At 42.5% G+C, this 14,093-nt stretch overlaps 1 pseudogene; it reads right to left on the reverse strand.

The window, feature by feature from the left end:
• Positions 1-6,221: 6,221 nt before the first annotated feature.
• LOC124697699 overlaps positions 6,222-14,093 on the reverse strand; it is a 33,604-nt pseudogene continuing 25,732 nt past the window's right edge.

Consider the following 14,093-nt stretch of genomic DNA (forward strand, 5'->3'; position numbering starts at 1 on the left):
TTGCTGTAGCTCATAATGATTTAGATTTTGATGATTGTCACATCTCTGAAGTTATAAAGTTCTTACAAAAACTTGCTAAAAGTCCTAATGCTAGTGCTATAAATTTAGCCTTTACAAAACATATTACAAATGCTCTCATAAAAGCTAGAGAAGAGAAATTAAAACTTGAAACTTCTATTCCTAGAAAGTTAGAAGATGGTTGGGAGCCCATCATTAAAATGAAATTCGATGACTTTGAATGTAATGCTTTATGTGATCTTGGTGCAAGTATTTCTGTTATGCCTAAAAAGATTTATGATATGCTTGACTTGCCACCATTGAAGAATTGTTATTTGGATGTTAATCTTGCCGATAATGTTAAAAAGAAACCTTTGGGGAGGATTGATAATGTGCACATTACGGTTAATAATAACCTTGTCCCCGTTGATTTTGTTGTCTTGGATATTGAATGCAATGCATCTTGTCCTATTGTGTTGGGAAGACCTTTTCTTCGAACCGTTGGTGCTATTATTGATATGAGGGAAGGTAATATTAAATATCAATTTCCTCTCAAGAAAGGTATGGAACACTTCCCTAGAAAGAGAATGAAGTTGCCTTTTGATTCTATTATTAGAACAAGTTATGATGTTGATGCTTCTACTCTCGATGTTACTTGATTTGCACTTTCTGCGCCTAGCTGAAAGGCGTTAAAGAAAAGCGCTTATGGGAGACAACCCATGTTTTTACTACAGCAATTTTTTGTTTTGTTGAGTCTTGGAAGTTGTTTACTACTGTAGCAACCTCTCCTTATCATGTTTTTGTGCCAAGTAAAGTTTCTATGTCAAAGTTGATGTTATATTTGGGATCGCTGCGCAGAAACAGCATTGCTGTCTGTCACGAATCTGGGCACAGGCCTCTGTAGAAAATTCGAAAAAATCTGCCAATTTACGAGCGTGATCCTCAGATATGTACGCAACTTTCATTAGTTTTGAGTTTTTCCATTTGAGCAAGTCTGGTGCCAGCTTTAAATTCGTCTTTACGGACTGTTCTGTTTTTTACAGATTCTGCCTTTTATTTCGCATTGCCTCTTTTGCTATGTTGGATTTATTTCTTTGATCCATTAATGTCCAGTAGCTTTATGCAATGTCCAGAAGTGTAAAGAATGATTGTGTCACCTCTGAATGTGTGAATTATTAATTGTGCACTAACCCTCTAATGAGTTTGCTTGAAGTTTGGTGTGAAGGAAGTTTTCAAGGGTCAAGAGAGGAGAATGATATACTATGATCAAGAGGAGTGAAAGCTCTAAGCTTGGGGATGCCCCCGTGGTTCACCCCTGCATATTTTAACAAGACCCAAGCGTCTAAGCCTGGGGATGCCCAAGGCATCCCCTTCTTCATCGACAACATCATCAGGTTCCTCCCCTGAAACTATATTTTTATTCAATCACATCTTGTGTTCTTTACTTGGAGCGTCGGTTTGTTTTTGTTTTTGTTTTTGTTTGAATAAAATGGATCCTAGCATTCACTTTGTGGGAGAGAGACACGCTCCGCTGTTGCATATGGACACATATGTCCTTAGGCTTTACTCATAATGTTCAAGGCGAAGTTTCTTCTTCGTTAAATTGTTATATGGTTGGAATTGGAAAATGCTACATGTAGTAATTCTAAAATGTCTTGGATAATGTGATACTTGGCAATTGTTGTGCTCATGTTTAAGCTCTTGCATCATATACTTTGCACCCATTAATGAAGAAATACATAGAGCCTGCTAAAATTTGATTTGCATATTTGGCCTCTCTAAGGTCTAGATAATATCTAGTATTGAGTTTTGAACAACAAGGAAGACGGTGTAGAGTCTTATAATGTTTACAATATGTCTTTTATGTGAGTTTTGCTGCACCGGTTCATCCTTGAGTTTGCTTCAAATAACCTTGCTAGCCTAAACCTTGTATCGAGAGGGAATACTTCTCATGCATCCAAAATCCTTGAGCCAACCACTATGCCATTTGTGTCCACCATACCTACCTACTACATGGTATTTCTCCGCCATTCCAAAGTAAATTGCTTGAGTGCTACCTTTAAAATTCCATCATTTACCTTTGCAATATATAGCTCATGGGACAAAATAGCCTTAAAAACTATCGTAGTATTGAATATGTACTTATGTACTTATGAACGCCATCAACTATTGTTGAATATCATGTGAGTTGCTATGCATGTCCGTCTTGTCTGAAGGATCTATCATTTTAGTGGTTGGAGCATGCAAAATTGTTAGAGAAGAACATTGGGCCGCTAACTAAAGCCATGAATCATGGTGGAAGTTTCAGTTTTGGACATATATCCTCAATCTCATATGAGAATAATAATCATTGCTACATGCTTATGCATTTAAGAGGAGTCCATTATCTGTTGTCCATGTTGTCCCGGTATGGATGTCTAAGTTGAGAATAATCAAAAGCGAGAAATCCAAAATGCGAGCTTTCTCCTTAGACCTTTGTACAGGCGGCATGGAGGTACCCCTTTGTGACACTTGGTTGAAACATGGCATGCAAAGATCCGGTAGTCCAAGCTAAGTAGGACGAGGTGCGGGCACTATTAGTATACTATGCATGAGGCTTGCAACTTGTAAGATATAATTTACATAACTCATATGCTTTATTACTACCGTTGAAAAAATTGTTTCATGTTTTCAAAATAAAAGCTCTAGAACAAATACAGCAATCGATGCTTTCCTCTTGAAGGACCATTCTTTTACTTTTATTGTTGAGTCAGTTTACCCATCTCCTTCCACCTTAAGAAGCAAACACTTGTGTGAGCTGTGCATTGATTCCTACATACTTGCATATTGCACTTGTTATACTACTTTATGTTGACAATATCCATGAGATATACATGTTATAAGTTGAAAGCAACCGCTGAAACTTAATCTTCCTTTGTGTTGCTTCAACACCTTTACTTTGATTTATTGCTTTATGAGTTAACTCTTATGCAAGACTTATTGATGCTTGTCTTGAAGTACTATTCATGAAAAGTCTTTGCTATATGATTCACTTGTTTACTCATGTCATTACAAATAGTATGATCAAGATTATGATGGCATGTCACTTCAGAAATTATCTTTGTTATCGTTTTACCTGCTCGGGACGAGCAGAACTAAGCTTGGGGATGCTGATACGTCTCCAACGTATCGATAATTTCTTATGTTCCATGCCACTTTATTGATGATACCTACATGTTTTATGCATATTTTATGTCATATTTATGCATTTTCTGGAACTAACCTATTAACAAGATGCCGAAGAGCCGATTCTTGTTTTCTGCTGTTTTTGGTTTCAGAAATCCTAGTAAGGAAATATTCTCGGAATTGGACGAAATCTTTGCCCAGGGTCCTATTTTTGCACGGAGCTTCCAGAAGACCGAAGAGGGAAGGAAGTGGGGCCACGAGGCGCGCACACCATAGGGCGGCGCGGCCCAGGCCCTGGCCGCGCCGACCTAGGGTGTGGGGCCCTCGTGTGGCCCCCCACGTTGCCCTTCCGCCTACTTAAAGCCTCCGTCGCGAAAACCCCGATCATCGAGAGCCACGATACGGAAAACCTTCCCGGAGACGCCGCCGCCGCGAATCCCATCTCGGGGGATTCGGGAGATCGCCTCCGGCACCCTGCCGGAGAGGGGATTCATCTCCCGGAGGACTCTTCATCGCCATGATCGCCTCCGGAGTGATGAGTGAGTAGTTCACCCCTGGACCATGGGTCCATAGCAGTAGCTAGATGGTCGTCTTCTCCTTGTTGTGCTTCATTGTTGGATCTTGTGAGCTGCCTAACATGATCAAGATCATCTATTTGTAATTCTATATGTTGTGTTTGTCGGGATCCGATGGATAGAGAATACTATGTTATGATGATTATCAATCTATTGTTTATGTGTTGTTTATGATCTTGCATGCTCTCCGTTATTAGTAGAGGCTCTGGCCAAGTTTTTGCTCTTAACTCCAAGAGGGAGTATTTATGCTCGATAGTGGGTTCATGCCTTCATTGACACCTGGGATCGTGACGATGAGGTTCTAAGGTTGTGATGTCTTGTTGCCACTAGGGATAAAACATTGATGCTATGTCTAAGGATGTAGTTGTTGATTACATTACGCACCATACTTAATGCAATTGTACTGTTGCTTAGCAACTTAATACCGAATGGGGTTCGGATGATAACTCTGAAGGTGGACTTTTTAGGCATAGATGCAGTTGGATGGCGGTCTATGTACTTTGTCGTAATGCCCGGATTAAATCTCACTATATTTATCATATCATGTATATGCATTGTTATGCCTTTCTCTATTTGTCAATTGCCCGACTGTAATTTGTTCACCCAACATGCTTTTATCTTATGGGAGAGACACCTCTAGTGAGCTGTGGACCCCGGTCCTATTCTTTACATAGCATACAATCTACGCAATTGTGTTTACTTGTTTTCTTTGCAAACATCTTCCACTCGATACGTTTAATCCTTTGTTACGGCAAGCCGGTGAGATTGACAACCTCATTGTTTCGTTGGGGCAAAGTACTTTGGTTTTGTTGTGCGAGATTCCACGTTGGCGCCGGAATCCTCGTTGTTGCGCCGCATCACATTTCGCCACCATCAACCTTCAACGTGCTTCTTGGCTCCTCCTGGTTCGATCAACCTTGGTTTCTTTCTGAGGGAAAACTTGCCACTGTGCGCATCATACCTTCCTCTTGGGGTTCCCAACGGACGTGTACATCTACGCGCATCACCTCTCTCGTGAGATAGAAGACGACAAGGGGGAGAGAGAAGCTGACGAAGGGGTATCGGGCCGGGTTCTTTGCGCTAGGTGGGCTGCTAGGGAAGCTGAGGCTGAGAGAAGGGAAGAGGAAAAGGGTTCGGCCGCCGGGGGGGGGAAGGGCCAGGGAAGAGCTGGGCCTGGTTAGCTGGTTAGGGTTTTGTTTTTAAAACCTTTTCTTCTTTATTTTGAAAACTGTTTTGAATTTGAAAACAAACCAGGAACCAAACTTGATTTTGAAAAAGAAAACAGTTGAAAACATTGTATTTATTTTGTAAATTTGATTTGGTGGTTTTGTTAAATGAAAAAACATAGAGGAGGTTTATTTTATAAACCATACGAGAGAGGGGGGAACTCAAAATAGTTTTCATTCATAAATAATTTTATTTGATAAAAAATGGTGGATGACATGATGCATACGTGATGGGCTTGGGCTGGCGCTATAGCCCATTAGTATTAGGGTTAATTAGAGATAAGGCTAGTTTGCTTAGGGGTCAAGGTAAACCTCTCTATATAAGGAGAGGAGACGTATCAATCTAATCAAGCAAGAATTAAGAAGGAAATCCCTTCCCTCTTGCCACCGGCCGTGGGCAAGGCCCCTGATCGGCCCTCTCGCGCCATCCCTCTAGCAGCACCATAACACATGATGATGCACAAAAGAAAAGGCACAAACAAATCTAATAGGGTTCCTACCCTGGACCGTTACACTAGCTACGGTTTCGTTTGGGTTGAACTAGGTATGGCCGAGTGGGCTTATAAGTGGGTTTGGCCACTGGGGTGGTTTTTTTGTAATAAAACTTTTTCAGTTAATCTTGCAGAGGAAAATAAAAAAGTGAGGATTTTCAATTTGAGATAAAGAAGTGTCAACGAAAAATTGAAAATATTTTTTTTAACGAGCTACTGATAATCATCCATAGCAACACAAAAACTATGGGATTGATGGGTCGAATATATATTAACTTAGGGGTAGAGAGTAGAGGGGGACAACTGAATCAATCTTTTTTTTAATGATCTGCCTCGCGTGACCCCAAGTGTAGATCTGCCCATCATCATTGTAAGTTTGCGGTATTACAAGTCAACACAGTGAGGGGTCGCAATCTAGGATTGATTATGTTTATTTTGAATAGGAGAAAAGGTGACCACCATCGACAATGGTGACAAAAAGGAGAAGCGTGAACACAAAAAGTTTGTTGAATCGCTTGAGTATTTGTTTTTTCCGGTGGAACGCACGGCCACTTCTGCTAGTATCTATGAGAAATCAAATGCATAGTTTCTGTTATATGGGATTGCAGTAAGTTGGTGCATGCGACAAAATATTAACAAAGGTGTCAGCAAAGAATTATTTTGGGTACACAGATTCTCGGGAATCGAAATTGATGATATTGCCTCGGAGATGGCCTCGGTTAGATACTTGTTCCAACAAATGCCGACAGTAAACATTATTTTGTTCCTTAGGTAATGGAGATTGGACATATAACAACCGTCAACGTCACTTCATCGACGATTTTACCAGTCTTCCTGCTGAACATGTGTTCGGTGATATCCTCAGCTGTGAGGCCCTCCTTCACAGCGGCGCACCGCACGACGAATTCATGATCACTGCGCTCTGTACCACAATCCCATGCTTGCAATGTTACCATGACATCGCAATTGGATCGTGGTGGCACAATACCTCTGCCCGGCTCCATGGAGAACTGCAGCTCGTTTGTCGTTTTGATATCGAAGGCAACCCAATCATCTGTTACGTTGGTTAGCTGAAGTGAGCATGCTGTCTGCTTGTTTATCTTGAAGGAGAAATTAAGCTCTAGCTTGTCAAACTCGAGAAGTTCCCATGGGCAAGGGCTTATCTGCAAGGAAAGATTCAAAGCTTCCATAATTACATATCTAAATAAACAGTAAATATGTTTTTGATCTGTGGTTCATATGCTCCTGCCACGGAAAAACGCATTTTTAAAATGTTAGGAAAATTCTGACTATCTTTTTCATGCGTACGTACCGACATTTTGTGTCATGTACATAAAGACAAGAAAATATCTTGTGGAGAGATTTCTTTTAGCACCGATTTTGTTTTACACATGACATAAAAATTATCAGTTTTTCGTGAAACGACTTTACGAACACATAGAACATCAAGATATATGGGTGAATTTTTTTATCAGAGTATTTTAACATTTTAAAATGTGTTTGGAGCTCATTTCAGAAACAAGGAACATATGCTCATGGGTGCAAAAACGACATGTCCCTAATGTACTCAGATTTATGAGAATGCAAGCTTACATGGACACTTGAAGATTCATCAGCATTCTTCATGTTCTCACTATTACTTTCCAATTCCTTGAGCATGCTGACTATTTTACATGCCTTAGGTCTTTTGTTTGGAGATTTTAACAAACAGCTTGACGCAACGTCAAGACATTTTTTTACTTGTTCATATCCACTGTGCGGGTACTCCGCTGATTTGTTCAACCTGTACCTCCATCTTCTAAGTACCTATCATGTCACAAAGGTAATTCATAATTATCCTCAATATTTTGTCTAGAAAAAATGCATAATTTGCACAACCCCAAACAACATAACCTACATTACAAAAAAATGTCCTATTATGAGTTTCACAAACCAATTGCTCTTATAGGTGATATCGCATTGCTTTACTCCACATGGCATTATGAGCATAGCCAAGAATCCTTTTGAGGGATAAAGGCACACACCGTCTTGGATGTCTAATGCCTTAAAATGTTCTGCTGATTGAAATTTACGCATGATAAGTGACCAAAAGGGTGTTGCGACATGAGCATCCATGCATAATTAATCGAGGTTTTCATCTCTCCATTAAATTTTGTTCAAATATAATTTACCTATCAATTAGCATCACATGTACTCCCTTCATTTCATAATATAAGATGTTATTGCAATCAATATAGTAGTATATTGGTTGTAAGAACATTTTATATTATGGGATGGAGGGAGTAGATTCTAAGATATTGCTAAACACGGTATGTTCATGTATTCTCTCTCGGCTGTTTTCTATTTTTTGTTAGATGCTCTTTTATGGATATGGAATAATTAGTAAATATTTTTGGCCTTAAATGTACCCTTACCACCACTCAAGGGTACGACTATATGAAGCACGGCTATTCCATGCAGATCAATCAAGAGGTGATCATTGAAACACATGTATATGTATCTGTTGTACATGATCTCTAAGTAATCTCCTAGTCCTTAGGTACACCGACTCTATAGGCCATGCATGCACCTATGTCTACCACTAGTTCCATGGTTGTAATAGGAGAAAAAGAAGGCGATCCCAAGGGCCAATGCGGCTACGGATTCTATCTTCTCCATCAGTGCTGCCTCCTCTCCACCCCGCCTCTGATGGTCTTTTAGGCCTTTTAGTTGTGGCGGACCCTGGTCTCTCGCCGGCCAGAACGAGGATAGGCCAGGGAGGACTCTTTGTACTGTTTTGATGATTATTAATAGATATGTGGACTTCTTTTTATATTTTTACATTTTTTTTTGAAAAAATGGTATTAGAGCTCCAAGCTCGTTCATATGTCTGACACATCCCCATCCGCCTCTTTTGGCAATATGGCTTCCCTATTCTTCTGTTGAATCCCCACTCTTTCCCACCTAACCACACCCGAGCGACTGTTCCCACCATCGATGCCATCATTCGCCTTGCCCCGTTATCATCTATCCACAACATCAACACCAACTCAGTTATCACCTTAAACTTGATGTCAATTCCAACAACTAAACGAAGTGGAAAAACTTCATCATATTCCTCCTCATCAAGTACGACACCACCATAATATGGAAGAGGAGATGACTCCCCATCTCATCGATGTGGAATGGTGTCGCACTAACATCATGTGGATCAATTGTCTGGTCTGTGACGAGTTCCTGGCGTGGTCATGGGCACATACAACATGGTATATCCCATGGCACTCCCTGGACATCCTCTTCCACAACAATAAAGTCGTAGTCTTTATGTATACCGAGTCTGTAGCCAAATCATACTAGTATGTGTTTGCCACTAGTCATGTTGGAGACTAGAGCCACGCTTGGCATGATAGGATGTTCTATATATAGATTATAGAACATATACAGTGAAATCAATTCATCCAACTAAGACTACGCGGGGGGGACTACTCCCGCAAAAAAAAGAGTACAACTACACACAGTAGCACAAGAAGCACAGGCATCATAACATCGAAAGTACATCCACACTAACACTGGAAGAACGCATATACAGTACTGAGTATAATTTTCTTCCTCCACTCACGACTAGAAAAGGCCTCCCCTGATTGCTCACCACCGACATGCTATTAAGCCCGAGTCAATGGTTCTGTTCACAACTCATTGGTGGCCCCGTGCCCTTCAGTTACTTCCCTACAAAGTTTTTTCGGACAACTGTGATGGGAACCCATCAATAGTGCGAGGCCCATGTTTCCGTTGGTCAACACACTACTCAGGACTTTTACTCGTTGTTGTGTGGGCTTATGACTTTATTATTTCAAAACTCGAGTGTGTGCTAGATTACGTTCTCCATCCTCCCACAAGTCACTTCAACATCCCCTCCTCAAATCACATTAATATCGCACATCATTTAGACTACTTATAGTGCAAATAACTTCACTAGTAACTAAGTATCCAACTCAGCAAATTTGCTTATGTGGCAGTGAGTTAATGAGGAAAGATGAGGATGGAGTAACATAACTAGTTACTGTAACATCACACTTCACAAGATACAATGAGTCTACAAGTTAATTAATGAAGACATCTATGTTACTAACCACTACTACTCCCTCTCTCACAGTTTATAAGGCACGCGCGTACCTCTAGGTTGCAAATTTGATCAAGTTAACATTAGTTATATGTTATAAAAATTATATCATTAGAAAGTTCAGATGTTCTATTTTCTAATGATATAATTTTTGTATTATATAATTTAAATTATATAGGTTAAATTGATGACCTAGGGCTACGCGCGCGCCTAATAAACTGTGAAGGAGGGAGTACTATAAAGGTAGTAACATAGAGTAGTAACATGTGCATGTTACTACTCTATGTTACTTCCCACTATGACTAGTCTTAGGATTCACGCGAAATAGAATATTCTTCGGTTTGACCCTCACAATGGACTTTAAATATTTATATGATTAAACAATTCTTTTTAGAGGCAGGTTTTGGTTTGCCCAGGTGGCTAATCCCACTAGATCTATCTTTACTATTAAAGGAGAGTTGGTGACTGGTGTGCCTTTTTTATATAGTAATTCAAAGCTAGCTATTCTTAATTTCTTTTTATTATTCTACCTATTTTATGAAAATTTATCTAGGTTTTGTGTTATTTTTACGGTTATGGACTGGAAAGTTAAGATCTAATTCTCGCAAGAAAAACAACAATTATTTGACTAACTTTCGCTAATGAGAAAAATACAAGAAATTTACAAGGGTTATTTGTTGTCTCTGTCCATCGAACATGCCAAAGCCCACATAGAGGAGACCGCCCTGCCATGGCGGTTCCCACACGCGGAAGGCTCTAGGGACGCACTGGCGCAGGACCTATTTAGGTATCTCGACTCCACCCTTTGTAAAAATCACATTTTTGACTCGATAAAAGGCACCATAATTTTCTTGATTTTATGGAGGAAGTAACTAAGCGAAATATTTTATTAAATTGAAGGGGGAAGATTCCACCGTTCTACCAATTCCTCTTGGAGGAGAATTTGTTGCCATTGTCACCAACAACACCTCCTCAATGTGGGGAAAATCATCTTATTCACCTGCAAGAACATCACTGCCAGCATCTTTTTCTTCATCACCCCCTCACAATTTGTGTAGACCAGAACCCTTACTAACTTTCCGGTGTCATATGCATGTTGTTTGAATTTTTTTTATTAGGTGGCAAATTTTTACCTTCCTATTGTATTTCATGTTTCTCATTGTGAGTAGTTCTCTATGTTCCTCAGGACAAGGGAGAAACCCTAGTCATGGGTTCCATATGATTATGCAATAAGATTAGTGTTATGTTTTATCCTTAATATTTTAATCCCACAATGGTAGAATTCGAATATTAACTGCATGCTAATTCACCATAATGGGATAGAGGGTTACACCATGTGGTAATAATTGAGTAAGGAAGACCATAGTAACTAGAATCTGTTTCCGATTCTTCGAATTTAAACGTGGAGGAACTATTGAGACCTCTAAACATAATGTTGTGGTTAGACTTTTGCCCCAATATTTTCCTTACTGAACACATATATGACAAGGGATATAACCATGAATGATATAATTCGAGATGGATAGGCATGTAGAATTGTCTTCATCCACAAAATTAACATGTGTCTTAGAGCAAGTCTAACAGACCCCTTAAATTTCTGCCCCGTATAACACGAGTAGAGGGCCCTGTATTCGATTTCGATCGGCCAAAAATTTGTCCGAGCTAGCAGACCCCGTATCCCTAAACTGTAAAAGAGAATATTCTAGGAATATGCCAAATTAATTTCTTTTCTTTTTTTCCTCTTCTTCCTCCTCCAGCCACTCCCAAACTGTGATGTAGCATCAAATTGAACAGAGAGCAATTGACCGCTAGTAGCAAGCCTCTCGACCCGAGCCCGCGCGGCCGCGCAAGCGACAAGCGCGCGCCGGCCACGTCGTGTCTCCACGGGAGCGCCTGGTGCCGATGCCGATGCCGGCGTGATCTCGGCCCGTGCGGACCAGGCGCGCTGGTCGATGCCGCGACGTCCGTGGTGAGCTGTACGTCGCCGCCCAGCTCCATCGGTTAGATTTGCATGATTCAGCTTTGGATTCTGCCGCTGGTGAGCTCACCTATCAGGGAATAGCCAGACACCCGTGGCATCAGCAGATCGTCCTAGTCTACGCCGCCTCCCGCTCCGCGCCCTGCTCCTGGCGCGGCGTCGCCGGCTCGCCCACCGGCGCTGCCGGCCGCGTCGTCGAGCTGCAGCTCCCGCGCCTCCGCCTCGTGGGCTCGCAGGATCTCGATCCGGCACGATTGGATGCGTGCACGAGAGTCAACTAGGGGAAAGCAGTTGTGATTTTCTGAAACTTCAGCGCGCCACGAGTGGGGGGTTGGCCCTGTATTCAGCCTCCCACCCCGCACAAGTAGGGGGCGAAAGCCCGCCCCGTAATCCAAAACAGCAAAAATTGGAGCGGGGGCCGTTTTTACGGGGTCTGCTAGACGGCCGGGTAGAGCCGAAACCCGTATTCTGGCAGTTATTATACGGGTTTGGCCCTTTTAAGGGGTCTGTTAGACATGCTCTTAAGGTATTATTCTGGAAGTGACTAGTAAAGTACACTCTGTTTTGGGCAACACTTTGTTCTTATTGAGTGCAATTTGTAGCTTGCCATATTCACACTTTGAGAATTGGACCATCTCTGAGCCATATTTCCTTTTATTGTTACATTATTGTTTCACTTATCCCGATTGCTTAAAAGCGCAGCTGTACTCGATCTACGTGTTGAGCGCATGCGCTAGACGACAAAGACACACCAGCCCACACAACCAGATGTGTATAAAACCACGATGAATCAATCGCTCATGCAACCAGACGCTCCTGCGAGAGAAAAAAATATTGCCCCATCCCGAAGCGTCCGCTACCTCGATACGCTCTGCCCCGCTCGCCACTCGCGTGTGGCGCCCCGGTAGCCACCCGCACAGCCGTGGCTTCCCCCACCGCCGGCCAGCCCTCTCGCATCGACGCCGGCACCGGTGACTACAACTATTTCCCGCGGTTCTCGGCGACGCGACCACTCCCTCCCGAATCCCGACATCCGAGCGCTACCCATGGTTTCCACCGAGATCCGCCGGGGCAGCACCACCCATCTTGGCATCCGTATCGGCCATCCTCTCACCTGCCTTGCTACTCTAGCGCCGCCCTGCTCCTTGTACATCGATGGCCACCGGCGCATCTCGGCCCCCCACCATCTGCCTGATTCTCCTCACCATCGACCGGCTCTCCTCCGCCACCCAGTCTCGATCCCAAGCCGCCGGAGGAGCCCCCTTTATCCCTCCGATATGCCCGCTCCATCTAGGTCCATCGGCGCAGCTCCACTGCAGTAGCTTCACGTGTGTGGCTTGTGGCTACGGCAGGCCAAGCTTCAGAAATAATTCTGTGTCCCTTTCACGCGATCAGTTTTTGATGAATGGGCTGTAACGTCGTGTTTGTTCGTTTTCTCTAGATGGCTAGAATGTATTTAATGACTTATTTTCTAAGATTGTTGCATCAACGCACATATTAGTTGCCCCGTTAAGTTGATTTGTTGCTTAACAGTTTTCTCCCTCCGTCTTAAAATAAGAAACTTAACTTTGGAGCAACCTTGATGCCCGCCAAAACAATTTCGGTGTCTAATGGCGCAACTTTGGTGCAGGTCAAAACAACTTCGGTGTCTAACGGTGCAACTTTGGTGCCTAACGGCGCACCTTTGGTATCTGACAAAGCAACTTTGGTACTCATCAGAGTAGTTTTGTTTCCCGTTAGAGCAATTTTGATGCCTCGGGGGAACTTTAGTGCTTAGGCGCAACTTTGGAGCCCGTCAAAACAATTTCAATGTTTAACGGCCCAACTTTAGTGCCCAGCGGCACATGTTTGGTGTAGAGCAACTTTGGTACTCGCCAGAGCAACTTTGATGCCTCGAGGGAACTTTAGTGCCCAGCGGCACATGTTTGGTGTAGAGCAACTTTGGTACTCGCCAGAGCAACTTTGATGCCTCGAGGGAACTTTAGTGCCTAACGCCACAACTTTGGTGCCCGTCAAAACAACTTTGGTGTCTACCCGTGCAATTTTGGTGCCTAACAAAGCACCTTTGGTGCCTGCAAAACCAACTTTGGTGTCTGTCAAAACAATTTCGGTGTCTAACGGCAATTTTGGTGCCTAAAGACGCACCTTTGGTGCCTGCAAAACCAACTTTGGTGTCTGTCAAAACAATTTCGGTGTCTAATGGCGCAATTTTGGTGCCTAACGACGCACCTTTGGTGCCTGGCAAACCAACTTTGGTGCCCGTTAGAGCAACTTTGATGCCTCGGAGGAACTTTAGTTCCTAACAGCGCAACTTTGGAGAAACTTTGGTGCTCGTCAAAACAATTTCGGTGCCTAACAGTGCAACATTGGTACCTGTCAAAATAATTTCGGTGCCTAACAGTGCAACTTTGGTGTCTAACGGAGTAAATTTTGGTGTGTAACAGCCCGTCAAAGCAACTGTGGTGCCTAACGATACAACATTGGTGCCCGACAAACTTTGATGCCCGACACAATTCTAGTGCCCAAAAAATCAACTTTTAGCACCCAGCCATCTTTGGTGCC

This window comes from Lolium rigidum, chromosome 3 (genome assembly GCF_022539505.1).
Source record: "Lolium rigidum isolate FL_2022 chromosome 3, APGP_CSIRO_Lrig_0.1, whole genome shotgun sequence".
Lineage (NCBI taxonomy): Eukaryota > Viridiplantae > Streptophyta > Magnoliopsida > Poales > Poaceae > Lolium > Lolium rigidum.